The sequence below is a fragment of the Psammomys obesus genome, unplaced genomic scaffold (assembly GCF_907164565.1).
Source record: "Psammomys obesus unplaced genomic scaffold, mPsaObe1.curated_primary_1811, whole genome shotgun sequence".
Lineage (NCBI taxonomy): Eukaryota > Metazoa > Chordata > Mammalia > Rodentia > Muridae > Psammomys > Psammomys obesus.
In genome coordinates, this window is record NW_026594428.1 from 2,737,905 (window position 1) to 2,764,557 (window position 26,653).

The following is a 26,653-nucleotide window of genomic DNA, read 5'->3' on the forward strand; positions in this document are numbered from 1 at the left end:
TATATATATATATATATATATATATATATATATATATATATATATATGGTGGATTACATTGATGGATTTTCATATATAGAACCATCTTTGCATGCCTGGGATGAAGCCTACTTGGTCATGGTGAATGATATCTTTGACGTGTTCTTGGATTCAGTTTGCAAGTATTTTATTGAGTATTTTTGCATCAATATTCATAAGAGAGATAGGTCTGAAGTTCTCTTTTTTGTTGGGTCTTTGTATGGTTTAGGTAGCAAGGTGACTGTGGCTTCATAGAATGAGTTTGTTAAAGTTCCTTCAGTTTCTGTTTTGTGGAAAAGTTTAAAGATAATTGGAATTAGGACTTCCTTGAAGGTCTAGTAGAATTCTACACAGAAACCATCTGGCCCAGGGCATGTTTTAGACAGGAGACTGTTGATGACTGCGTCTATTTCCTTAGGGAATATAGGGCTATTAAATCTTTCTACCTGAGCTTGACTTAATTTTTAGATAGATGGAATCTATCTAATAAATTGCCCATTTCTTTTAGATTTTCAAATTTTGTGCGATATATTGTTTTGTAGTATGACCTGATGATTGTTTGGATTTCCTCGGTGTCTGTCCCCTTTCATTTTTTATTTCCCTGATTTGGATACTTTCTCTCTGCCTTTTAGTTAGTTTGAATAAGGGCTTGTCTATTTTGTTGATTTTCTCAAAGAACCAGCTCTTGGTTACATTGATTCTTTGAATTGTTTTCTATTTGTTTCTAATTGATTGATTTCAGCCCTGGGTTTGATTATTTCCAGCTGTTTGTTCCTTTTTTCCTTTTTTGTGTGTATCTGTTTTTTTTTTTTTTTCTAGAGCTTTCATTTGGCCATTAAGTTGTATGTATGAGATGTCACAAATTTCTTGTTGAAGGCACTTAGTGCTATGAATTTTCCTCTTAGCATTGCTTTCATTGTGTCCCATAAATTTGGATATGTTGTATCTTCATTTTAATTGAATTCTAGGAAGTCTTTAATTTCTTTCTTTATTTCTTTCTTAACCCAGCTGTCATTGAGTAGCAAGTTGTTCAGTTTCCATGTGCTTGTAGGTTTTATGTTATTTCCATTGTTGTTGAGGTCCAACTTCAGTCCATTGTGGTCAGAGAGAATACAGGGGATTTTTTCTATCTTCTTGTATCTGTTGAGGCTTGCTTTGTGACCAGCTATATAGTCTATTTTGGACAAAGTTCCTTGAGGCCCTGAAAAGAAGGTATACTTTTTTTTGAGGTTCGTTGAAAAATTCTGTAGATATCTATTAGGTCCATTTGAATTAGAGCCTTTATTATTAGTGCCTTTATTTCCCTATTTGGCTTCTGTCTAGATGATCTGTGTCTTGGTGATAGTGGGGTGTTAAAATCTCCTTCTATTAAGTTGTTGGTATCTGTGTGTTTTAAGCTTTAATAATGTTTTCTTTACTAATGTAGGCATTCTTGTACATGGGGCTTAGATGTTCAGAATTGTGATGTCCTCTTGGTAGATTTTTCCTTTGATGAGAAGGTAGTGTCCCACCTCATATTTTTTAATTAATTTTGGTTGAAAGTCTATTTTATTAGAAAATGGATTGTTATCTCAGTTTGTTTTCTGGTTCCATTTTCTTGGAAAACATTTTTTCCACCCCTTCAATTTGAGGTAGTGTTATCTTTGTTGCATAGGTGTGTTTCTTGGATATAGCAGAATGTTGGATCCTGTTTCCACAACCATTCTGATATTCTGTGTCTTTTTATTGGCCTGTTGAGTCCACTGATGTTTATAGACAATAGTGACCAATGAATGTTAGTTCCTTTTATTGTGGTGTTGGTGGTCTTACTGTGATTCATTGCTTGTTTTCTTTTAATTTTTGTAGGGACATTATTTGCATCCAATTATTTCTTGGGTATAGTTGTTTTTCTTAGATTAAAATTTTTCTTCTAGTATCTTCTGTAGGGCTGGGTTGCTGTGTAGAAATTGCTTAAATTTAGTTTTATCATGGAATATTTTGTTTTCTCCATCTATGTTGATTGAAAGCTTTGCTGGGTATAGAAGTCTAGGATGGCATCTGTGGTCCCTTAAAGCCTGCATGACTTCTGCCCAGGCCCTTTTTGCTTTCATAGTTTCCGATGAGAAGTCAGGTGTGATTCTGAGAGGTTTCCCTTTATATGTTACTTGATCTTTTTCCATTCCTGCTTTTAATATCTTTTCTTTGTTCTGTATATTTAATGTTTTGACAATGATGTGATGTGAGGATTTTCTTTTCTTGTCTAGTCTGTTTGTTGTTCTGTAGGCCTCTTGTATGTTTATGAACATCTTTCTTTAAGTTGGGGAAATTTTCTTCCATGATTTTCTTTTTTTTAACTTTTATTAATTACACTTTATTCACTTTGTATCCCCCCCCATAAGCCCATCCTTCCTTCCCTTCCAATCCCACCCTCCCTCCCCCTTTTTCTGCATGCCCCTTCCCAAGTCGACTAATAGGGGAGGTCCTCCTCTCCATCCTTCTGATCTTAGTCTATCAGATCTCATCAGGAGTGGTTGCATTGTCATCTTCTGTGGCCTGGTAAGGCTGCTCCCCCTCAGGGGTAGGTGATCAAAGAGCAGGCCAATCAGATTGCATCAGAGGCAGTCCCTCTTCCCATTACTATGGAACCCACTTGGACACTAAACTGCCATGGGCTACATCTGTGCAGGGGTTCTAGGTTATCTCCATGCCTGGTACTTGGTTGGAGTATGAGTCTCTGGGAAGACCCCTGTGTTCAAATTTTCTGGTTCTGTTGATCTCCTTGTGGAGTTCCTGTCCTCTCCAGATCTTACTATTTCTCACTTCTTACAGAAGATTCCATGCACTCTGCCCAACAGTTGGCCTTAAGTCTCAGCATCTGCTTTGATAGTCTGCAGGGCAGAGCGTTTCAGAGGCCCTCTGTGGCAGGTTCCTAGCTTGTTTCCTATTTTCTTCTTCTGGTGTCCCTCCTCTTTGCCTTTCGAGATGGAGATTAAGCATTTTATTCAGAGTCCTCTCTCTTGATTAGTTTCTTTAGATGTACAGATTTTAGTAGTTTTAGCCTATATTATATGTCTATATGAGTGAGTATATACCGTGTGTGTCTTTCTGCTTCTGGGACAGCTCACTGAGGATGAGCTTTTCCAGGTCCCACCATTTACCTGCAAATTTTATGATTTCCTTATTTTTCATTGCTGTGTAATATTCCATTGTGTAGAGTACCACAATTTCTGCATCCATTCTTCAGTTGAGGGGCATGTGGTCTATTTCCAGCTTCTGCCTATTACAAATAAAGCTGCTACAAACATAGTTGAGCAAATGTCCTTATTGTGTACTTGAGCCTCTTTTGGATATATGCCTAGGAGTGGTATGGCTGGGTTGAGGAAGCACTATTCCTAGTTGTCTGAGAAAGCACCAGATTGCTTTCCAGAGTGGTTGTACAAGTTTACATTCCCACCAGTAGTGGAGGAGGGTTCTGCTTTCTCCTCATCCTCTCCAGCATGTGTTGTTACTAGAGTTATTCATCTTAGCCATTCTGATGAGTATAAGGTGAAATCTCAGGGTCGTTTTGATTTGCATTTCCCTAATGGCTAATGACATTGAGCATTTCTTTAAGTGTTTCTCTGCCATTTGATATTCCTCTACAGAGAATTCTGTTTAGCTCTGTTCCCATTTTTTAATTTGATTACTTGTTTTGCTGCTTTTCAGCTTCTTTAGTTCTTTATATATACTGGATATTATCCCTCTGTGAGATAAAGGTTTGTTGAAGATTCTTTCCTAATCTGTAGGCAGTTGTTTTGTTTTGATGATGGTATCCTTTGCTTTATAGAAGCTTTTCACTTTCATGAGGTCCCATTTATTGATTGTTGCTCTTAGAGCTTGTGCTGTTATTTTTCTGATATTTTCTGGTCCTTGGAGACTGGACTCTTCTTTTTCATCAAATCTTATTATTCTTAAATATTGCCTTTTCATGACATCTCTGGTTTCTTGGATGTTTTGCATTTGGGACTTTTCAGAATTTACTTTTCTTTGAGATAAATATCAATTTCCACAAGAGTATCTTCAGTGCCAGAGATTCTCTCATCCATCTCTTGTATTCTGTTGGTGATGCTTACTTTTGTGGTTTCTGATCTTTTCTCTAAGTTCTCCAGCTCCAACATTTTCTCTGTTCGTGTTTTCTTATAGATTCTAATTCTATTTTTATATCTTGAATCATTTCCTTCATCTGTTTGAATGTGGCTTCTTTTTCTCTGTATGATGGCCTCTATTTTTTTGTTTGTTTCTTTTCTATATGCCACTAATTTTGCCTCTACTTTTCCCCCTATTTTCATGGCTATTTCTCTGAAAGATTTATGTGACTCTAATAACCGGATATGCATATCTTTAAGGTTATTTTCTTTTATTTCCAAAGAATTGGAGTATCCATTGATTTTGCGGTTGCTAGTGAGGCCATGATTTCCTGATTTTTGTTGGGTGTGTTCTTTCTCTGACCTCTGGCCATTTCTTTATCTGTAGCCTTCACTGTTTGTTCTTGGATTCTGCAGATCAGACTGTTACTGTCTTTCTCTGTCTGGAGAATTATTTAGGGAGATGAGAGAGGTCCAATGTTTTCAGTGTGTGTGTTGGTGCTTCATCTGTACCTGTGGGAGGGAAGTCCACAGGCACAGAAGGACAAGGGTATTTGTGTGTGTGTGAAAGTTTGCCTTGAGGGACAGGGTGCTAGAAAATGTAGAGGCCTTCAGTGTGAAGAAAGGGTGCTTTGTGTTCACTGAAGGGGTGACATGTGCCTTTTAAGATCGCATGCACAAATTTCCTGAGTATGTCAGTGGCCTACAGGCTACTGATATTTGTCTCTAACTGAGCTCCCGGAGATAGTTGCCTAAACCCCACTGGTGACGCCACAGAGCTGGGGTTTCCATGTCCCAGGATACCATCTGTTTCCCATAGAGATTTCTAATGTCTGGCTGCTAGCTTAGAAACACCCTGGATCTGGTGCTCTGAAGGCACTAGGGGACATATTCACTCTTTAGCTGGTCAAATTGTAAAGCACAGGGGTTCTTCCCGATCTTTACTGGCTGGTTTGGATCTGCCCAGCCAAATGTGCACTCAGACAGCTCAGTGTTGTTAAGCCCCTGTACCTGGGAGTCCAGCTGCGGCTGCAGAACTGGGATGTCCACATGCCTGCCATGATGTCCGGTGGTGCCGTGGTTTGGTGCTTGGTGCAGCTGGATGTTTTTGCAGGTTTTCCACACAGAGTGCTGCACAGCCACTGATTCTGCCACTGACTGAGGGACTAAGGGTCCTATACTGTGGCGTCCCTACAGCTGGCCACTTTGGGGCGTGGGACCCAGGCAGCCTTTTATCGTGGATCTCGGGCTCTGCAAGTGGGTTAGGCTGTCTGCTGAAGCTGTCTCGGTTTTCAGGCAGCACTGGCTCTGGTGCTGTGGCTTGGCTACTCCGAGGGGGAGGGAGGCCCGAAGGAAAGTGCCCATCTTCAATCCTAGTGAAGTCCATGTCTGACTTGAATCAAAGAGTTCTCTGCTCCTGTGCTGTTCCCCCTCCTTCAGGCAGCCACAATGTCAATTTCCCGGCTTCAGAAGCCTTCCACTCACCAATTTCGAAGTTTCCATTCCTCTGGCTCTCAGAAACATTGCACACTGATCACCACCATCTTGCCCCACCCCCCTTGTGTCTGTATCTTAGCTGTTATAAATGATGTCATAGTAAAAAACACGCATTCGCATATGTTTTCTTGCATACTGATTTATTGTGTGCGTGTGTGTGTGTGTGTACTCTTTACCAGGATTGCTACATTATATGGATATCAGAGTTTAGAATTCTCGAATTATCCAAAGTGTTTATAACAACTGATATACTAATATACATTTCTTTGTTTCTTCTTATTTGTATCCACACTGGTAAAGCTTATATTTAACAAAATGTTTGATAATAAACAAAAAAAAACTTCTATATATTTTAAAGAAGGCAAAAAGTGCTATAGAAAATTACTACCTATATTAAACATTGCAATGTCATGTTGAATATATATGGTATCAACAACACTACAAATAAATTTGCTTTATTTTTATTTATTGATAATTAAATTAAGAATGAAATAATTAAGATATGCCAGAGTTATTTAAATTTCAGGTACCACACAAATTCAAAATACTTCTAGGATTTGGGCACAAAGTAAAATTTAATCCTTTCAGATATTTAAGGCAGAATCATAACATTGAACCTTTAGAGAAGATAACAACATATGTCATATAGTGAAAACAAAATATGCTAATAAGTTTAAATACTTAATTGTATGCAATATTCAGCATGCATATTCAAATTATCTCTTATTACATTTTAGGAGTGGCAGAATGAAGTCTTAGGGTGACTAAATAACTTGACCCAGCTGTCGCTGTGTAATGTCAAGACTTAATCTCCACCACGTCTAGCAAGCAAACCAGTCGTGTCTTTATTATATTTGTCTGACTTCTGGTGAAGTTAATACCACAATTCCAGGTGTGTTGAGAAAATGCTAGTATTTGTGAAAGTTTTGTTTTGTTTCATTACTAGAAACAGAACTGTGATGGGTGTAAATCTGTGAGAGATGGTTTTCTATGAGTTTTCAGAATTTTTGGTAACACTGGACAAGAGAATAGTGTCATTGTTAATGGCTAAGAATAATATATATATAGCATGTGTCCAGATTAATTTGTAATATCTGTCTTCAGAATAGTTTTCAATTCCTTACACTGTGTTACTGAGAGCATTCAACTATTTCTCAGTAATGATGCTAGGACTCATGTAATCTGGGAATGTCAGCTAACAACTTATACATGATCTTGTATAAGTGAATTCTCTGGCTTCAGCAGCTTACTGAGGGATAAAACAGTTAATGTGGTATGATATGCTTTACAATGCACAAAAGTAACCAAAGTTGCTTACATTTTCTGTGTGCTATTCAGGTTAGCCATTCTGATGGGTGTGAGGTGAAATCTCAGGGTCATTTTGATTTGCATTTTCCTGATGACTAAGGACTATGAACGTTTCTTTAAGTGTTTCTCTGCCATTCGATATTTCTCTGTTGAGAATTATCTGTTTAGCTCTGTTCCCCATTTATTTATTGGATTACTTGCTTTGTTGCTGATTAACTTCTTGAGTTCTTTATATGTACTGGATATTAACCCTCTGTCAAATACAGTGTTGGTGAAGATTCTTTCCCAATCTATAGACAGTGTCCTTAGCTTTACAAAAGATTTTCAGTTTCATGAGGTTCCATTTATTGATTCTTGCTCTTAGAGCTTGTGCTCTTGGTGTTGTGTTCAGGAAGTTGTCTCCTGTACTAATGATGTCAAAGCTTTTCCCTACTTTTTCTTCTAACTGATTTAATATGTCTGGTTTTATGTTGAGGTCTTTGATCCCTTGGACTTTAGTTTTGTGCAGGGTGATAAGTATGGATCTATTTGCATTTTTCTACATGTAGACATCCAATTATACCAGCACCATTTGTTGAAGATTCTATCTTTTTCCCATGTATGGTTTTGGCATGTTTATCAAAAATCAGGTGTCCATAAGTTTGTGAGTTTATTTCTGGGTCTTATATTTGGTTCCATTGATCCACATTCTGATTCTATGCCATAACCATGTGGTTATTATTACTCTTGTTCTATAGTATAGCTTGAGATCAGGGATTCAGATACCTCCAGAAGATCTTTTATTGTAGAGGATTGTTTTAGCAATTCTTGGTTTCTTGTTATTCCATATGAAGTTGAAAATTTTTCTTTTCAGGTCTGTAAAGAATTGTGTTGGTAATTTGATGGGAATTGTATTGAATCTGTAGATATTTTTGGTAAGATGGCCATTTTTAATATGCTAATCCTGCCAAGCCATGAGCATGGGAGATCTTTCCATCTTCTCATATCTTCTTGTAATTCTTTCTTCAGAGACTGGAAATTTTTTTCATACAAGTCTTTCACTTGCTTGGTTAGGGTCATACCAAGATACTTTATGTCTTTTGGGGCTATTGTGAAGGGTGTTGTTTCCCTAATTTCTTTCTCAGCCCTTTTGTCTTTTGTATACAGTAGGGCTATTGATTTTTTTGAGTTAATTTTGTATACAGGCACTTTGCTGAAGGTGTTAATTAGCTCTAGGAGTTCCCTGGTAGAATTTTTAGGGTCACTCAGATATACTAGCATGTCATCTGCAAATAGTGATACTTTGACCTCTTCCTTTACGATTTGTATCCCTTGATCTCCTTCAATTGTCTTATTGCTCTAGCAAGAACTTCAAGAACAATGTTGAAGAGATATGGAAAGAGTAGTCATCCTTGCCTTGTCCCTGATTTCAGTGGGACTGATTTAAGTTTCTCTCCATTTAGTTTGATGTTGGCTATAGGCTTGCTGTATATTACCTTTACTATGTTTAGGTATGTTCCTTGTATTTCTGATCTTTCCAATACTTTAAACATTAATGGATGTTGGATTTTGTCAAATGCTTTTTCAGTGTCTAAGGATATTATCATGTTTTTTTTTATTTTGTTTTGTTTTCATTGTGTTAATATGGTGGATCACATTGATGGATTTCCATATATTGAACCATCTTTGCATGCCTGGGATGAAGCCTACTTGGTCATAGTGGATGATATCTTTCATGTGTTCTTGTATTCGGTTTGCAAGTATTTTATTGAGTATTTTTGCATTAATGTTCATAAGGGAGATTGGCCTGAAATTCTCTTTCCTTGTTGGGTCTTTGTGAGGTTTAGGTACCAAGGTGACTGTGGCTTCATAGAATGAGTTTGGTAGTGTTCCTTATCTGTGATAAGTAGAATCAATTGAGAAAATTGTTTATTTCATTTAGATATTCAAATTTACTTTTGAATTAAGTCCTAATAATTGTTTGGATTTCCTACCAGTTTGTTGCTATGTCCCTCGTTTGATTTCTGATTTTGTTGATTAGGATGGTGTATTTCCACCTTTTAGTTAGGTTGGCTAGGGTTTGTCTATCTCGTTGATTTTCTCAAACAACCAGCTCTTAGTTTTTTTGATTCTTTGAATTCTTTTATTTGTTTCTAATTTATAGATTTCAGCCCCGAGTTTGATTATTTCCAGCCATCTACTCTTTTTTTTTTTTTTTTTTTTTTTTTTGGTGTGTCTGCTTCTTTTTTTTTTCCCTAGGGCTTTTAGGTGAGCCATTAAGTTGCTTGAATGAGCTGTCTCGAATTTCTTTTTGAAGGCAGTTAATGCTATGAATTTTCCTTTTAGCACTGCTTTCATTATGTCCCATAAGTTTGGGCATTTTGTGTGTTCCTTTTCAGTGAATTCTAGGAAGACTTTAATTTCTTTCTTTATGTATGCCCTGACCCAGCTGTCATTTACTAGCAAGTTGTTCAGTTTCCATGTGTGTGTAGGCTTTTTGCTATTTCTGTTGTTGTTGAGGTCCAGCTTTAGTCCATCATGATCAGATAGAATACAAGGGATTATTTCAATCTTCTTATATCTGTTGATGCTTGCTTTGTGACCAACCATATGATCTATTTTGGAGAAGGTTCCATGAGCTGCTGACAAGAAGGTAAATTCTTTTGTGTTTGAGTGTAAGGTTCTGTAGATATCTGTTAGGTCCATTTGATTCATGACCTCTGTCAGAGTTATTGTTTCTTTGTTTAATTTCTGTTTTGGTGACCTGTTCTTTGTTGAGAGTGGGGTGTTGAAGTCTCCCACTATTAATGTGTAGGAATCTATCTGAGGTTTAAGTTTTATTAATGTTTCTTTTACAAATGTGGGTGCCCTTGTATTTGGGGCATAGATGTTCAGGATTGTGCTGTTTTCCTGGTGGAATTTTCCTTGATGAGTATGAAGTGTCCTTCCCCATCACTTTTGAATAATTTTGGTTGAAAGTCTATTTCATCAGATATTAGAATGGCTACTCCTGTTTGCTTCTTAGATCCATTTGCTTAGAAAACTGTCTTTCTAGCCCTTTACCCTCACGTAATGTCTATCCTTGTGACATATGTGTATTTCTTGTATGTGACAGAATGTTGGGTCTTGTTTACATATCCATTCTGTTAGTCTGTGTCTTTTTTATTGGAGAATTGAGTCCATTGATGTTGAGAGAGATTAATGACCAGTAGTTGTTAGAGCCTTTGATTTTGATGTTGGCTGTGGTAGTAAGTTCGTGTGCTTGGTTACTTTTTGTTTAGCTATAGTGAGGTTAATTATTTTCTGTGTTTTCTTGAAAGTAGTTTTTTTTTTTTTTTTTTCTGGGCTGTATTTTTACTTCTAGTGTCTTATGTAATGTTGGATTCGCGTGTAGGTATTGTTGAAATTTGTTTTTGTCATTGAATATCTTGTTTTCTCTGTCTATGAGGACTGAGAGTTTTGCTAGGTATAGTAGCCTGGGCTATCATCTTTGTTCTCTTAGGGTCTGCATGATATCCGTCCAGGCACTTCTGGCTTTCATAGTCTCTGTTGAGAAGTCAGGTGTGGTTCTGATGGGTTTGCCGTTATATGTTACTTGGCCTTTTTCCCTTAAAGCTTTTAGTATTTTTTTCTTAATTCTGTATACTTACTATTTTGATTATTATGGGGAAGGAAGATTTTCTTTTCTGGTCTAATTTGTTGGGTGTTCTGTAGGCCTTTTGTATTCTTATGGGCCTCTCCTTTAAGTTGGGGAAATTTTTGTCAATGATTTTGTTAAAAATATTTTCTGGGCCTTCGAGCAGGGAATCTTCTTTTTCCTCTATTCCTATTATTCTTAGGTTTTGTCTTTTCATGTTGTCTTGGATTTCTTGGATTGTCTGTGTCAGGAATTTTTTTAGATTTAATATTTTCTTTGACAGATATTGATTTTTTTCCTTTGTATCTTCCACATCTGAGATTCTATCTTCCAACTCTTGTAGACTATTGGTTATGCTTAACTCTGTAGTTCTTGTTTTCTTCCCTAAGTTCTTTCTCTCCCTAATTTCCTCCATTCGTGTTTTCTTTAATTTTTCCAATTCTATCTTCAGATCTTGAGCAGTTTTCTTGATTTTCCTCACCTGTCTGACTGTATTTTCCTGTTTTTCCTTTAATTCCTTCAGCTGTTTGTTTGAACAGTTCTCTGTTTCTCTTATTTCTTTCAGTGATTTAAGCATTTCCTCTCTAAAGGCCACAAACTGTTTGGCTGCAACTTCCTGTATTTCTTTACAGATGGCCATAATCTGTTTGTCTTTATCTTCCTCTGGTTCTTTACAAATGTCCATAATCTGTTTGACTTTTTCTTCCTCTAGTTCTTTACTCATTTTATTTGTTTCCTCTATTATCCTCTTCGTGAGCATATATGTTAGGTCATCTTCTTGAATTTCAATTATGTTGGGGTGTCTACGGCTGCTTGCCTTTGGATAACTGGGTTCTGGGGATGCAATATTCCTCTGCCTTTTGTTGGTTGAGCTTTTATGTTTGCCTCTACCCATTGGGCTATATTAGGTGTTGAGTGTTAGTTTCTGGTAGTTCCTGGAATCCTAGGTTTGGGAGAATTCCTTTGGCAGGAAGATGATTTTTCCTGAAGGAGGCCTCCTCAGCTTTTTGGGAGTAGTCACTGAATGGCCAGTGTTTTTCAGGAATTACCACACCTTACCTCAGGCATACAGACCTGAGGTGTTTTCCTGTGTGTGCTGGTGGGGGAAAGGGGTTAGCTGAGTTCTCTAAGCTGTCTCCCTCCCTGCGGGGTTTATACCAGCAAGGACTGCCAATCTCCGATGCCCTTGGGCACACAGTTATGTCTGTGAGGGATAGTTAGGCCCAGCAGTTCTCTGAGCTGGCAGCATGAACCAGCAGGTCTGTGGGACCTTATCAAGGGATAGACTGGTTGACCTGAAATCAGTCCCCATTTGCTTCCTTCCCTGTGGGGTTTTCTCCCAACAGGGAAACCCAGTCTCTGATGCCCTGGGGCACACAGTTCTGTCTGTGATGGAGAGTTGTTGAGTGCAGCAGATCTCTGTGCACGCTGCTGGAGCCCTGCTCAGGGCTAGAAGCATGTGCCTGCAGGACTGTGGGACCTTTTCCAGGGAAAGACTCAGTGACCTGAGGTCAGCTCTGTTTCCTTCCTTCCCTGTGGGTTTTTCTTGTGACTGGGACTCACAGTCTCTGGTGTTTTTGTGCCCAGCATTCAGCCTGGGAAGGTGATCAGGACACACAGATGTGCGGCTCTGGTTTAGCGACTGAGTGCCTGAGCAACCAGGGATCTCTTCTGGGTTCTGGCTGGGTGAACAGAGAGTTGACCTGGCTGATTCCCACACCGTGGAGTTTCCTCTCACCTGGGAAACACGAGTGCTGTTGTTTAAGGGCCCTGAGTTCAGTTTCTTGGTCTCTGTACCGACACTGCTGTCCTGCTCCTCAGATGCAGTGTCCTCCCGGTGCCGCCATCTTGGGTCTCCTTGTAATCTCTTATTTTTAAAAATAATTAAGAAGGAACTGTGACTATCTCCCAGTTGACATAATGTTCGTAATATGAATGTGTATATATAGATATGCATATAAAATTAATATGTACATATTAATATGCAAATTTTATGTTCACATATATTTATTACATGGACTTATTGTCTAAAACAGAATCAAAGCAGTAAGAAGCATTGCCACATGGCTTTCAAACAACGAAAATGAGTCGGAATTTTGAGATACAGGACAAATGAATCTAATAAAGAAATTAAAACAAACATATTTCTGGGGAAAACAACTGCAAACATTGTATTTCAGAAATTGTTAAAAAAGAATTAATTTGTCTTAAAAGTTGGGACTTTTAACCACAAAAAAATTATTAAAAATAAAAAGGATATTTTCATTTTTCTGCATATAGACATCCAGTTGGACCAGCACCATTTGTTGAAGATGCTTTCTTTTTTCCATTGAATGGTTTTGCTTCTTTGTCAAAAATCAAGTATTCATAGGTGTGTGGGTGTATTTCTGGGTTTTCTATTTGGTTCCATTGATCCTCCTTTCTGTTTCTATGCCAATACCATGCAGTTTTTATTTCTATTGCTCTGTAGTACAACTTGAGATCGGGGATGGAGATACCTCCAGATGATCTGTTGTTGTACAGGATCATTTTGGAGATTCTGGGTTTTTTGTTTCTCCATATGAACCTGAGAATATTTCTTTCAAGGTCTGTAAAGAACTGAGTTGGTATTTTGATGAGAATTGCGTTGAATCTGTAGAAGTGTATCAAAGCAGATCCTAAGACTCATAATTAAACCTTTGACAGAGTACAGGGAATCATATGAAAGAAGGGGGAGTTAGTATGATGTGGAAAGGATAGGAGCTCCACAAGGACCAAATATATCTGGGCACAGGGTCTTTTCTGAGACTGACACTCCACCAAGGACCATGTATGGATATAACTTAGAACCTCTGCTCGGATGAAGCCCGTGGTAGCTCAGTAGCCAATTATAAGGGGAATAGGGGCCATTTCTGACAGAAACTCAGTGGTAGTCTCTTTGACCTCCCTACCCCCCAAGGAAGGAGCAGTCCTGTTAGGCCACAGAGGAGGACTTTGCAGCCAGTCCTGAAGATACCTGATAAAACAGGGTCAGATGAAATGGGAGGAGGTCCTCCCCAATCAGTGGACTTAGAAAGGGGCACGAGGAGATGAGGGAAGGAGGGAAGGATTGAGAGGGAATAAGGGTGCAGGATACAGCTGGGATACAGAGTTAATAAAATGTAACTAACAATAAAAAAATAAAAATGAGAAAAAAACAAATAAAACTGCTACAGAAAAAAATAAAAAGGAACAGACATTTGTTATTTTTAAGATTTCAAGATCCGCTAACCACTGATGCTGATTCAGTTTTTGAAACAGATATATAATTTTAGGTATTATTTTTCCATCTTGCATCTGCAATTTATTTTATAGTGTTGAAATATTGGGTATTTTGTAATAGTAATTTGTTTTTTTAAAAGAAAGATATTCTCAAAGCTTTTTCATTTTGTTTTCTATTTATTTTGATGCAAAGGAATATTTGGCACTAGATTTAGAATATATTTCTTTTTTCATATTTATATTCATTTTTTTAAATTTTTATTTTAATCACAGGTCATTCACTTGTATCCCAGACTTAGCCTCCTCCTTCTTTCCCTCCCAATCCTGCCCTCCCTCCCTCATCTCCTCCCTGCCCCCTTCCAAGTCCACTGATAGGGGAGGTTCTCCTCCCCTTCCATCTGACCCTAGCTTATCAGGTATCTTCCGGACTGGCTTCAAGTCCTTATCCTCCCTCGGGGTAGGGGGGTGGCTAGGCTTTCCAGGATAGAAGAAAACAGAACTGGCAGGGGAAAAAGTGAATGAAATGATTCCTAATGATATTCTGCTATACTTATAGAATAGATCCGAACATAATCCTCATCAGGGAGATTTTTATCCAGCATCTGATAGAAGAAGATTCAGAATCTCACAGCCAAACATGAGGTGGAGAGTAGGGAATGGCTCAGAAAAGGGTAAGGAAAGATTGTAGCAAGAAGGGTGGAGGACACCATAAGAACATTGTACACAAAATCAATTAACCAGGGCTCATTGGGAGCCACAAAGACTGAAATGTCCATAGGGGATCCTTCATGGGTCTGACATAGGACCTCTCTCTAAATGTTATGGTTGTGTAACTTGGTCTTCTGGTGGGACTTCTAACAATGGGCTGTCTCTGATTCTTTTTACTACTTTTGGAACCCTTTCCTTTTACTAGGTTGACTCAGCCAGCCTTGACATGAGGATTTGTGCCTAGCCTTACTGTATCTTGTTGTGCCATGCTTGGTTGCTATCCCTGGGAGGCTTGCTCTTTAGGAAGGGAAATAATGGAATGGATCTGAGGAAGAGGCTTTGGGTAGGGACTGGGAGGAAAAGAGAGAAAGAAAACTGTGGTCAGGATGTAAAATACATACATATATATATATATTTTAAATTACAGGATATCATAATATTCTTATTATCTCTAATCATAACATGCATTCATTAGTTGTCATTCAGGTTTTTTTTTTTTTTTTGCTTTATTGTGTTGCACAGAACTTTGTATCCAAAGGGGAAGTAGAATCTTGCAAATTTTTCTTATTTGATGAATAAATATGAGAACAACCCTCTCAGCATTTGCAATTTTTAATAGGCTTAATACTGGTGATAGTGTGAGGAGTCCAATTTTTTTTCTTAGTTTATTTATTTTGCATCTATTGACCTCTGTTTTCAACACCTGTTTCTGCATTTCATTTTTGAAAATTCGACCTAGTTTTAAATAAAACAAGAAAATGTCGTGTTTGAAGCAAATAAATCATATAGAAAAAAATATAAAAACCATTCCTTTCAAGATTATTAAGTTAAGGACATACTAAATTTTATATATTACATAAAACCTAACTTCTCTTGTATTTTTAAAAGATCACATTTTTAATGAGTAAGGCTAGAATTGATAATCAATCCTTAATCAATAGATAATTGTGGTAGTCTTTTGAATTTCATTAGTAAGAAAGCAGGAAAGTTACCTGCCTCCATTGTACTTACATTATTGAGGGAAAAATATATGCCTTAAGATGAAAATGAGATACTTGTCCACTTGGCAGGTGGCAGAATTTGAGGAAAGTCACAAAGAGATGGTCAGATTACTCAACCCTTCCACACGGTGACCAGGTGACTCAGTTTTAGTCCCATCATATCTTAGATTGTTGATTGAGGAATAATCTCTTAGATTGTATAAAAGTGAAGGAAACTTATCCAGAAACCAGATGAGAAACCAGAGCTCCTTTTGGTAATTCTTTACATCTGGCCAAGACAGAATCAAAGAAATTTTCATCTTTATCCAAGGACAAGAAATAAAATTGCTTTCATTTGAGGCTCCTGTCCTGAAACTGACAGTCCTGCTTGTATCTCTGGTTGTCATTTGTCTAAATATTGCCACAGTATTTCTACTGTGGGATCTGTTGGAAGTAACTTTATTTTCCATGAAATGTCTTCCTAAAAAATTTGTTTTGCACCCATCTTCTCAGAGAGATGCTATTGGTGTCCCTCGTTGCAGCTGATTTCTCACCTATGACAACTTGAGGATTTTCCTACTATTTATTCATAAATTCATTATCTATCTATCTATCTATCTATCTATCTATCTATCTATCTATCTATATTTTCCTTTACATATTGATTGTAGGCCCTCCCTCCTCTCCTCCTCGCCTCATCCTCCATCTTTCTTGTCCCTATCCTCTGTACCCTACTCCTCAGAGTAGGGGAGCCCCACCCCCACCAACAAGTACCAGCACTTCAATTATCATCAGGATTGAGTGCATCATCTTCCCTTCTAGCCTGGTGAGGCAGCCCTGCCAGGGAGAAGTAGGCAACAATGTCCATGTGACACTCATACCCATTTCTAAAGGACACGAATGAAATTTGAGCTGCACGTAGACTAAGTATGTGTAAGGGGCCTCTGTTGTTTCCATACATGGTCCTTGGTTGGTACATCAATCTCCTTGAGCATTCCTGGACCCAGGCTAGTAGGCTGTGTTGGTCTTCTTGTGGAGCTTCTGTCCCCTCTGGGTCCTTCTATTTTTCCCGCCATGCTTCCACAAGACTCAGACTCTGCCCATGCTGTTGCGGATGTGGAGTAAGGAGAACACTCCTCCATTGCTGGTAGGAGTGCAAACTTGTATAACAACTTTGGAAATCAATCTGGCACTTTCTCAGAAAATTGACAATAATTACCTCAAGTCCCAGCTCTACCACTCCTGGGGCTTATACCTGAAAGACGCTACACCAAATAACAAAGACATTGGTTCATTTATGTTCATCACTGTTTTATTCGTAATAGGAAGAACCTGGAAACAACTTAGATGTCCCTTAGACGAAGAATGGATAAAGAACATAGCACAAAGACCTGGAGGGGACAAAGCTCCACAAAGAAAGCAACAGAACCAAAAATTCTTGGCACAGTGGTCTTTTCTGAGATTGATATTCCAACCAAGGACCATGCATGGAGAAAACATAGAAACCATACACAGATATAGCCCATGTCAGCTCTGTCTCCAAGTGGGTTCCCTAAGTGGAACAAGAAATGAGGGAAGGAGGAGGGTATGGAAGGAGATAAGAGAGGGGACCAGAACTAGTTTACAAAGTGAATAAACTTTAATTAATAAAAATAAATTAATTAATAAAAAGAACATAGTACATTAACACAATGGAATACTACTCAGCTATTAAAAACAAGGAAATCAATAACTTTGCAGGCAAATGGATAAAACTAGAAAAGATCATCCTGAGTGAGATAACACAGATCCAGAAAAACACACAAGGTATGTTCTCACTTATAAGCAGATATTAGACATTTAGTACAGGATCACCATACTACATTCCAAAGACCTAAAGAAGCTATGTAGCAAGAAAGGCTTCAGGAAGGATACAGAAATCTTTTCTATGATGTTATTAGTTTTTATTTTATTTTTCTTGTAGAAAATGAACTAATACTCGATTTAAAAATTTTCTTTCTTTTCTTTTTCACATTCTCCAACAAGATGATGTGATGAGATTGTAACAAATCTTTTTCATTAATTTTTATTTTAATTAATAATGATATTCACTTTGAATCCCTGCTGTAGCCCCCTCCTCCATCCCTTTCCAATCCTACCCTCCCTCCCTTAACAAATCTTTTATAAAATATCATTTTCAGTTTTTGTATTTCACCACTTGTTGATATCAAACATTCAGTACTCATTGATAAATACATTTTTAGATTATATTATGCTTATTTTCTTTAACTCCTTATTATAAAATATTTTCAGGTTTTTATATGTTTTTCTTGTTTATTTGAATGTGGCACATCTGGTGTCTTATTCTTTAGGAATAGTTTACTTGTTCATTTCTTTCACACTTTATTGCTGATAAATGTATTTTCTGAATAGTTTAGTTTTAATTTATTGCATTATATTTAGTACTGGAATTTTAGGAAAATATATTCATTTCCTAATTTCATTAATCATATGTGATCTTTAATTGGCTCATTGTTTCTTGTTTTATTTATGTTTACTTTCCCCTGAGAATTTTTGTTTTCAGAACTTAGACTCCCTTTAATAGTCTTGTTACAGCACTTTCTCTCACACATTCCCTGTGTTTATTTTTCATTAATCTAGTAGATTAAAGCTTCATTATAGTACAGTGAATAAATAAATAAGAAAGAAAGAAACTAAAATGTTCTATATTTTTGTAGAATAAATTCATTTTAGTTTCAGGATTTAAACTGTAAATATTTCTTGTGGCTTTTAATTAGTACATTTCCCATGCTTCCGTTCTTAATTTGTCTGCTAATTACTCCAGCCATAGTTACACTGACTCATTGCTTTGACAGGGCTTCTGGAGATCACATTCCTGCTCTCTATTTCCATACCACTCTAAAGGGAATTCTGTTCTTTTGTACTTTATGTTCCTCTTTCAGATATCTCCTAGCTATTGTTTGCATGTAATCTTTATTACAATATGCCTACCTAAAGAAGTTTTGTTTTGTTTTGTTTGTTTGTTTGTTTGTTTGTTTACCAAATCGTGTTAGTCCACATTGAAGATCTTTTCCTCCTCTGCTGTAAATTCAAATGCATTGTTTTAAATTAAAATATTCATTCCTACTCTTGAGACTTCTTTATTGTCCATGATTGACTTTGTGTCTATTGATATATCCATTGTAAATCAATGTTGCTTTATCAGGATTTTTAAAGATTTTATTTTAAAAGCACTTTTTAAAAAATGAGTCAATATATTTGTTACCATTAGGAATTAGCAGTAAGTTTATGAAACCAATCTGTCATCACAAAAATGACCATTTGGGGGTATATAAATACAAGGAATTCATGTTCTTACTAGCTGCACAATTTTCATGAACTTTACATTCTTTCCAGAAGCTTATAAGCTTATAATGCTATATTTTGATTTTCGATGCTACAAATTTAGTTGCATCCAATGTTTATGCACAGCATTGTCTTCTAAAGCTTTATGTTTATTATGTGAGGAATTAAGATTCGGTCTATGTTTTGTTTTGATCTTCAATATGGGAAAATAATTAAAACTCAAGATGCACTATCCAATGATTATAAAATACCTTGAGGCAACTATGCACTTCAAAGCATGCTGAGTTCTTTGAATTCACGCTTTGCCATCATCTCAAACCTATATGTCTGTCTTCCTTACCTTTCTGCCTGCAGTTAAATGTGCTTGAAATGAAGTTTTCATTACTTTTTTTTTTCTTTTTCCCAGCAGCGTGAGTATTTTTTACTGTCAGGTTGCTTCAACTTGGTAAAAATTGGCAACTGGTTATTATCATAATTTTTTAGCTTTATATTCATTTTCTTAAAATTGAAGTTTGTAGACACATATCATCTGTCATACTCATTTTTTTCATGTCACTTTTAAAGGCTATTTCTTACCTATTCATTATTTTCTATCTTATTTTAGTTGTTTTACATGCTCAATATTTCAGTCTCATAATCTGAAACAGAAATATTTATAATAAAAATGCAATTGTGGCCACTTAATACACAATTAAGTACATGAATTTTTGTTGCTTGAATATCTCTTGCTTTATTCCTTGAATGTTTCTGTGGCAGAATTGTAAGAAGTTTAACACACAGCATACGGCTGTATTGTTGCTCATGAATATGAACACACTAAATAGACAATTTACGTTCTGCCATACGATAGGTGGACATATCTAGGCATTTACAAAAATGTTACCAAGGCATAATTTATGTTTTGCTTTTTGCAGTTTGATTTTATCTTATTTTCTGCAGATTTTTCTTATAAAATACTGTGACTGGCACAACTACAGAAATGGAATTGAAGCAAACAATTTTGATCAATAAAGAAAATACATGAAGATAAATTAAAGCCAACATTTCGAATAGAACTCATGAGAATCCAGAAGCATGTATGTTCTGGTAGTTTCAAAATTATACTAGAAATGTTAACAAATAATGGCCACTACTCTTTCTTAAGACTTCAATCCTGTTCATAGCAGCTTTATTCACAATAAGACAGAATCTGGAAACAACCTTGCTGTCCCTCAACCAAAGAAAAGAAACTGTGGTGCATTTACACAACAAAATACTACTCAGCTATTAAAACAAAGAAATCATGAAATTTGCAGGCCAATGGATGGAAATAGAAAAGATCATCCTGAGTGCAGTATCCCAGAATGAGAAAGACATGACTGGTATATACTCACTTACATGTGGATATTACCCACAGACAGCTCAGTCTCCATGTGGGTTCTCTAGTAAGAAGAGAAGAGACAGTCTCTGACATGAACTTGGTTGCCTGCACGGTGATCACTTCTCCCTGGTGGGACAACCTAGCTAGCACACAGAAGAAGATGATCCAGGCAGTCCTGATGTGCCCTGATAGACTAGGGTCAGACAGTAGGAGAGTAGGACTTCACCTATCAGTGGACTAGGGAAGACAGATAAGGAAAAGAGAGGGAGGGAGGGTGTGATGAGGAGGAGATGAAGAAGGAGGCTATAACTGGTATACAAAATGAATAAATTGTAAATAATGATAGTAAAAAAATTAAGACAATATGAAGATTGTTAAGTTAGACTAGGGTCAAGATTAATTGAAAAAGCTAAAATAGGGTAAGAAATAGGTAGTTATATTCAGATTATGAAAGAAAATACTCATGCTACCTTATGTCTATTTATTCATTAATAATCATACATAATGTATGCAACTATTTTGGGTGGGATATCTAATAGTGATAGAAATACAAAAATGTTTTCTTTTTTTCCCTAATTTCTCTAAATGGACATTATTACACTGTAAAATATAATAAGTGAACTTTAAAATTATAGCTAAAACTTTCAGTTGCATAAAAGTTTTGAATAATCAGAATTTCCAAAATACTTATAGGCTAGACACTGATGACATTCCATGCCATGTTCTGTTTACAAAACAGTGTTACCTGGGGTGTGTAGGGCTTAGGTTCCTATGCTCATTTTTTCCTAATTTTATCATGGTAAACATCTTTACTTTTATTTTCAGCCACCAAAGAACATTGTTCCTTTAAATTAATTGACATTTTTATTAAAAAAAAAACAACTAACAATAAAAAGAAATCTAGAACCTCATTTGTTTGCCAATATTTTGATAGTACACATAATGAACTCATGAGCTGCATATTTAATTTGTGGGCAGAGAAATGTAGGACTCTTTCTGTTCAGGTTTATATGATCCAGGATTTACTTGTTGAAACAATAATGAACACCAGAAAATAAGTGCATACAAAATTATTTTTCAGGAAAACCTATATTTTTTAAATAGACAGTTCCCATTTTCCAATAGACAGCAGAGAAAATTGCATGGTATAGCCACAGATAAATGTTAAATTCAAGTAAGCAAACACTAATTTTGATGTTAACCTCTCCAGTGCCCTGATAAGCTACAATTTTCAAAGTGTACCCTTCCTGAAGTATTATTAGCATTACTCTCCACTACAAAGTACCAGCCAAAAGGAGTCATTCTGTACAAAAAGAGTAAGTTAGTAAGTAAAAGTATACATAACTCTACCTTCCACAGCTATATAATGTGAGAGTAAGATATCTATATCTATTTATGTAGATATTAATAGGTATATAATGCATTAAAATCTTAGCTATCTGTTGTCATAAAGTGAAGAAAAGAGAATATGCCTTTTAATTTTTGAAACTCTGAAATTAAAATAAAGAGGCTTTTCTGGGGTGGGGAAGTCATGGGTTCTATAAACAAGTAAGGTAGATTAAGCTCTGCATAGATACTTTAGTTATTTATCTTGGGGGTTTTTTTTGGCTCCAACCAAGGGAGTAGAGTTGTCTCTGCCTCTTTTTCTTGCTCTTGTGAGCTATTTCCTTCAACTGAGTTGGCTCATCTAGCCTTGAAATGCGGGTTTGTGTCTAGTCTTAATGCATTTGTGATGCCAAGTTGTGTTGATAAACCTGTTTATTGAAACAAAGGAACAGTAGATCTGGGAAAGAGGCAAGAAGGGAGGATTTGGAAGGCTGGGAAGGAGGGGAAGCTGTTGATGGAATGTATTGTATGGGATAAGAAAAATTAAATAAGTTACTAAAAAGAAGCTTTATAATAGTGAAGTGACTCTTAATGATCAGGGAAAAGAACGTCTCACTAGCAACTATATGCACTGAGAGGAAAGATACTAGCTTCACACAATACTGGTCCAGTAAATGAGGAAAGAGACCTATCCAAGCACAATTGGAAGTTAAAACACTTCATCACTATGAATAAAATGGAGAATAGTCTTTTTTCAAAGATTTTAAAATTTAAATCACGGCGTGACAGAAAAGATATACTATGTAAACCAATATGATTGTCTTCTTACCTAAAGAGGTAGATATTATTTAGCCACTTCTATTGGCAACAAAGAGGAGGTGACCTCTTTCATCATCATCCATTCTAGTACAAGCACACACAGAGACTATTCTCATGTGCAGTTAATTGAGAGAAAAAATGTCCACAAAGGCTTATTCTTGTTCTATGAAGTCATGTGGATCTCATCATTGATTCAAATATATAAGAAAAAGAGATTGTTTCCTGATTTAACATGATGCCACATTTCCAACTCTTTGAAACTGCCAGGTACATATGTTAAAAACAAACAAAAAACTCCAAGATTAAGTTTGTATCAAAGGCAACTTAGAACATAAAACATTTGTCAGTAATACAGTTTGAAAGTAGACACTGCTCCTTTTTCTAGTCTACTGTTAGAAGAGGTCCTCGTTGCCTACTATCTGACACTAGCATATCAGATCTCATCAGGACCAGATGCACCATCTTCCTCTGTGGCCTGGCAAGGTTGCAACACCACAGGGGGATTTTCTTTGGAGGGGGCAGAACTCCAAAGAATTTCACATTCTTTTGTATGCTTCATGGAAAATATCAGTACTCACTTATATTAACACCTTCAAGATCAAAGCACAATGTTTATCCTCTAAGTCTAGTATGGTAATGATAAATTACCATATTTATCATTTATTTATAAATTTATAAATTTATTTATATTTAATATTTATAAATTATTATCATTTATTGCAATTATTTCCATTTGTATCACAGCTGTGACCCCCCTCCCACCTCTCCTCCCAAACCCACTTTCTCTCCCTATGCCCCTCCCCTAGTCCACTGATAGGGGAGGTCCTTCTCCTCTCCTATTTGACCCTACCCTATCAGGCCTATCAGGTCTCATCAGGACTGTTTGTACTGTCTTCCTCTGTGGACTGTCAAATTATGGAAATTAGATTATATAAATGTATCTAAAAATCATTATTTATATTTCACCAAATTAGTAATCATATATTTAGCGGATGTAATATTGGATTAAATAATTTAAGAACTAATTTGAGGTAGTGAAATTAGCACAACCTGAAAATATAATTAAGGTGTTTCCAAAAGAAACTATTCTACTTAAAACATATTATGTGAATACCAAAAAATAAGAAGCCATAAATGTATTTAAAACATTTAAATATTAAAATTGTATAACCTTCAGTCTTCACTGTAATCAAATTGCTACACATTGTGTGCTGACTTACATTAGTGATACTTTGATTTAAAAAAAACTGTGTCAATGTTTATGCATTATTGATGAAGGTACTGTGAAAATAAAATTAATTAAAATTATGAAAGAAAACTCTAGCAAGTTAGAACATATTTTCGTTTCCAGCAGATCTCTATTGGTTTGAGAAACGTCCAGACTACTTAGGGTTAAAGACCAGGCAGCTAATCTTACTCTATGCTCACAGCATGTTCAACCCTGTTCTGCACTGGGCACACTGACAGTTATCTCTGTTCATATCATTCAGTAGGAAGGTTTTAAAGTTTAAATATTCATAAAGCTATATTTTTCTTTTATTTATTTTTATTTATTACAATTTATTTACTTTATATCAAAGATGTAGCCCCCTCCCTTGTCCCTTCCCAGTCCCACCTTTCGGCCCTCATCTCCTTCCATACACCTCTCCAAGTCCACTGATAGGGGAAGTCCTCCTCACTTTCCATCTGAACCTAGCCTATCAGGTCTCATCAGGCCTGGTTGCATTGTCTTCCTCTGTGGCTATATAGTAAGATTATTATGAAAGATCCAAAGGTAGTTTTGTTTCAAATAAACTAAATTCTCAGAAATTGGGACGAGAATTGCAAGGCTACAATTCATTGTACTTATTTTGAAAATGAAACCAAACTAAAAGGGAAAAAATAAAATTTAAATTGAAAGTAGAAAGACACACAAGGTTTATAAACAGTTAAAAGACATATAATACAGTATAAACATACTAAAATCTGTATACTTAAAGAAGCTAAGCAAGAAGAATGACCTAGGGTAAGATAATCAACCCTCGTTCAGAAAGACAAATGGGATAGACATCAGAAGAGGGAGAAAACAGGGATCAAGACAGGAGCCTAGCACAGAGGGCCTCTGGAAGACCCGATGCAGCAGGGTATTGAAGCAGATGCTGAGACTCATAGCCAAACTCTGGACAGAGTGCAGAGAATCTTAGGAAAGAAAGGGTAGATGAAAAACCTGGAAGGGTCAGGAGCTCCACAAGGAGAGCAACAGAACCAAAACAATCTAGACCCAGGTGTCTTTTCTGAAACTGATACTCCAAACATGGACTATGAATGGAGATAACCCAGAACCCCTACACAGATATATCCCATGGCAGCACAATCTCCAAGTGGGTACCCTAGTAAGGAAACAGAGATTGTCTCTGACATGAACTCAGTGGCTGGCTCTTTGATCACCTCAAGGGAAGCAGCCTTACCAAGCCACAGAGGAGCTATACTTTCTTATTCATATTTGTTTGAATGTACATAAAGGACATTTGAAAAAATGATAAATTCAGAAGCAAAGCAAAATCTTAGAATACACTTGTCATCTCTGTAGATAAACATCCTTTTTACTTGTTATCCTGATGTCTCTGTCACCAAGAGGCAGATTCAATGTTATCTCTATTGACATTGAATCATGATGAATGTCTGTTACCATTTCAAGACTAACAGACAGAAGTTGACAACTAGAGTCTTTTCACTACTTTTTTTGCAGACTTTAAGTCATATGGCAAAATACACTGACACATGGTACAAGTTCTATGTGCTTTTGTTAACCGTACAGAATGATGTCTACATTCGATGGTTTCAGTATCACTTAAATATATGGAGCTCAGAAGCATAGACTGAAGTATATATTATCCATGTTTTATCTAATATTACTCTGTGCAGTGACTATATTAATTGAGAATAACTTCACAATAACATTCATTCTTCCATCCTTTTTCCACTAAAGCAGTAGTTCTCAACCATTGGGTAATGACAACTTTGGGTTTCACATATCAGATATTCTGCACATCAGATGATATTTACTATGATTCATAACAAAAACAAATTTACAGTTACGAAGTAGCAATAAAATAATTTTATGGTTGGGGTCACCACAGCATAAGAAGCTGTTTTTAAATGATTGCAACATTAGGAAGCTTGTGTATCGCTGCACTACAATGTAATTCATCATGTCCTTCATCTTGCTGTTCTTTAAGTATGTAATGAGATAACAAAGGCCGCAGTAATGGATAAGTGCCAGCCATTCACTTCCACATATTTTTTGATTAGCTGAAATGGCACACATATACAAATAGTGTGTGTAATTTATCCTTAAAATTAATTCTATAAAAAAAAGTGTGCACTGAATTATATGAAAGAAGAGGGAGTTAGTATGACCTGGAGAGGACAGGAGCTACAAAAGGATCAGATATATCTGGGCACAGGGGTGATTTCTGAGAATGTTTCTCCATCCAAGGACCATGTATGGATATAACTTAGAACCCCTGCTCAGACATAGCCCATGACAGCTTAGTATCCAAGTGGGTACCCTAGTAAGGGGAACAGGGACTGTTTCTGACATGAACTCAATGCCTGGCTCTTTGACCTACCCCCCCTCCCCGAGGGAGGAGCTGCCTTACTAGACCACAGAGGAGGAGATTGCAGCCAGTCCTGAAAAGACCTGATAAGCTAGGGTAAGATGGAACAGGAGGAGGACCTCCTCTATTAGTGGACTTAGAGAGGGGCAAGGAAGAGAAGAGGGAGGGAGGGTGGAATTGGGAGGGAAACAGGAAGGGGGCTATGGCTGGTATGTATAAAACATAAAGATTTAATTAACAAATATATATATATTTGTTAATTAAATTTGTTTCTTTTTTTAATAATTACACTTTATTCATTTTGTATCCCCCCATAAGCCCCTCCCTCCTCCCCTCCCGAACCCACCCTCCCTCCCCTTTCTGCATGCATGCCACTCCCCAAGTCCACTGATAGGGGAGGTTCTCCTCTTCTTTCTGATCTTAGTCTATCAGTTCTCATCAAAAGTGGCTGCATTGTCCTCTACTGAGGGCTGGTAAGGCTGCTCCCGCCTCAGGGGGAAGTGATCAACAAGCAGGCCAATCAGATTATGTCAGAGGAAGTCTCTCTTCCCATTACTATGTAACCCACTTGGACACTGAACTGCCATGGGCTACACCTGTGCAGGGGTTCCAGGTCATCTCCACGAACAGTCCTTGGTTGGAGTATGATTTTCTGGGAAGTTCCCTGTGTTCAAATTATCTTGTTCTGTTGCTCTCCTTGTGGAGTTCCCATCCCCTCCAGCTCTTACTATTTC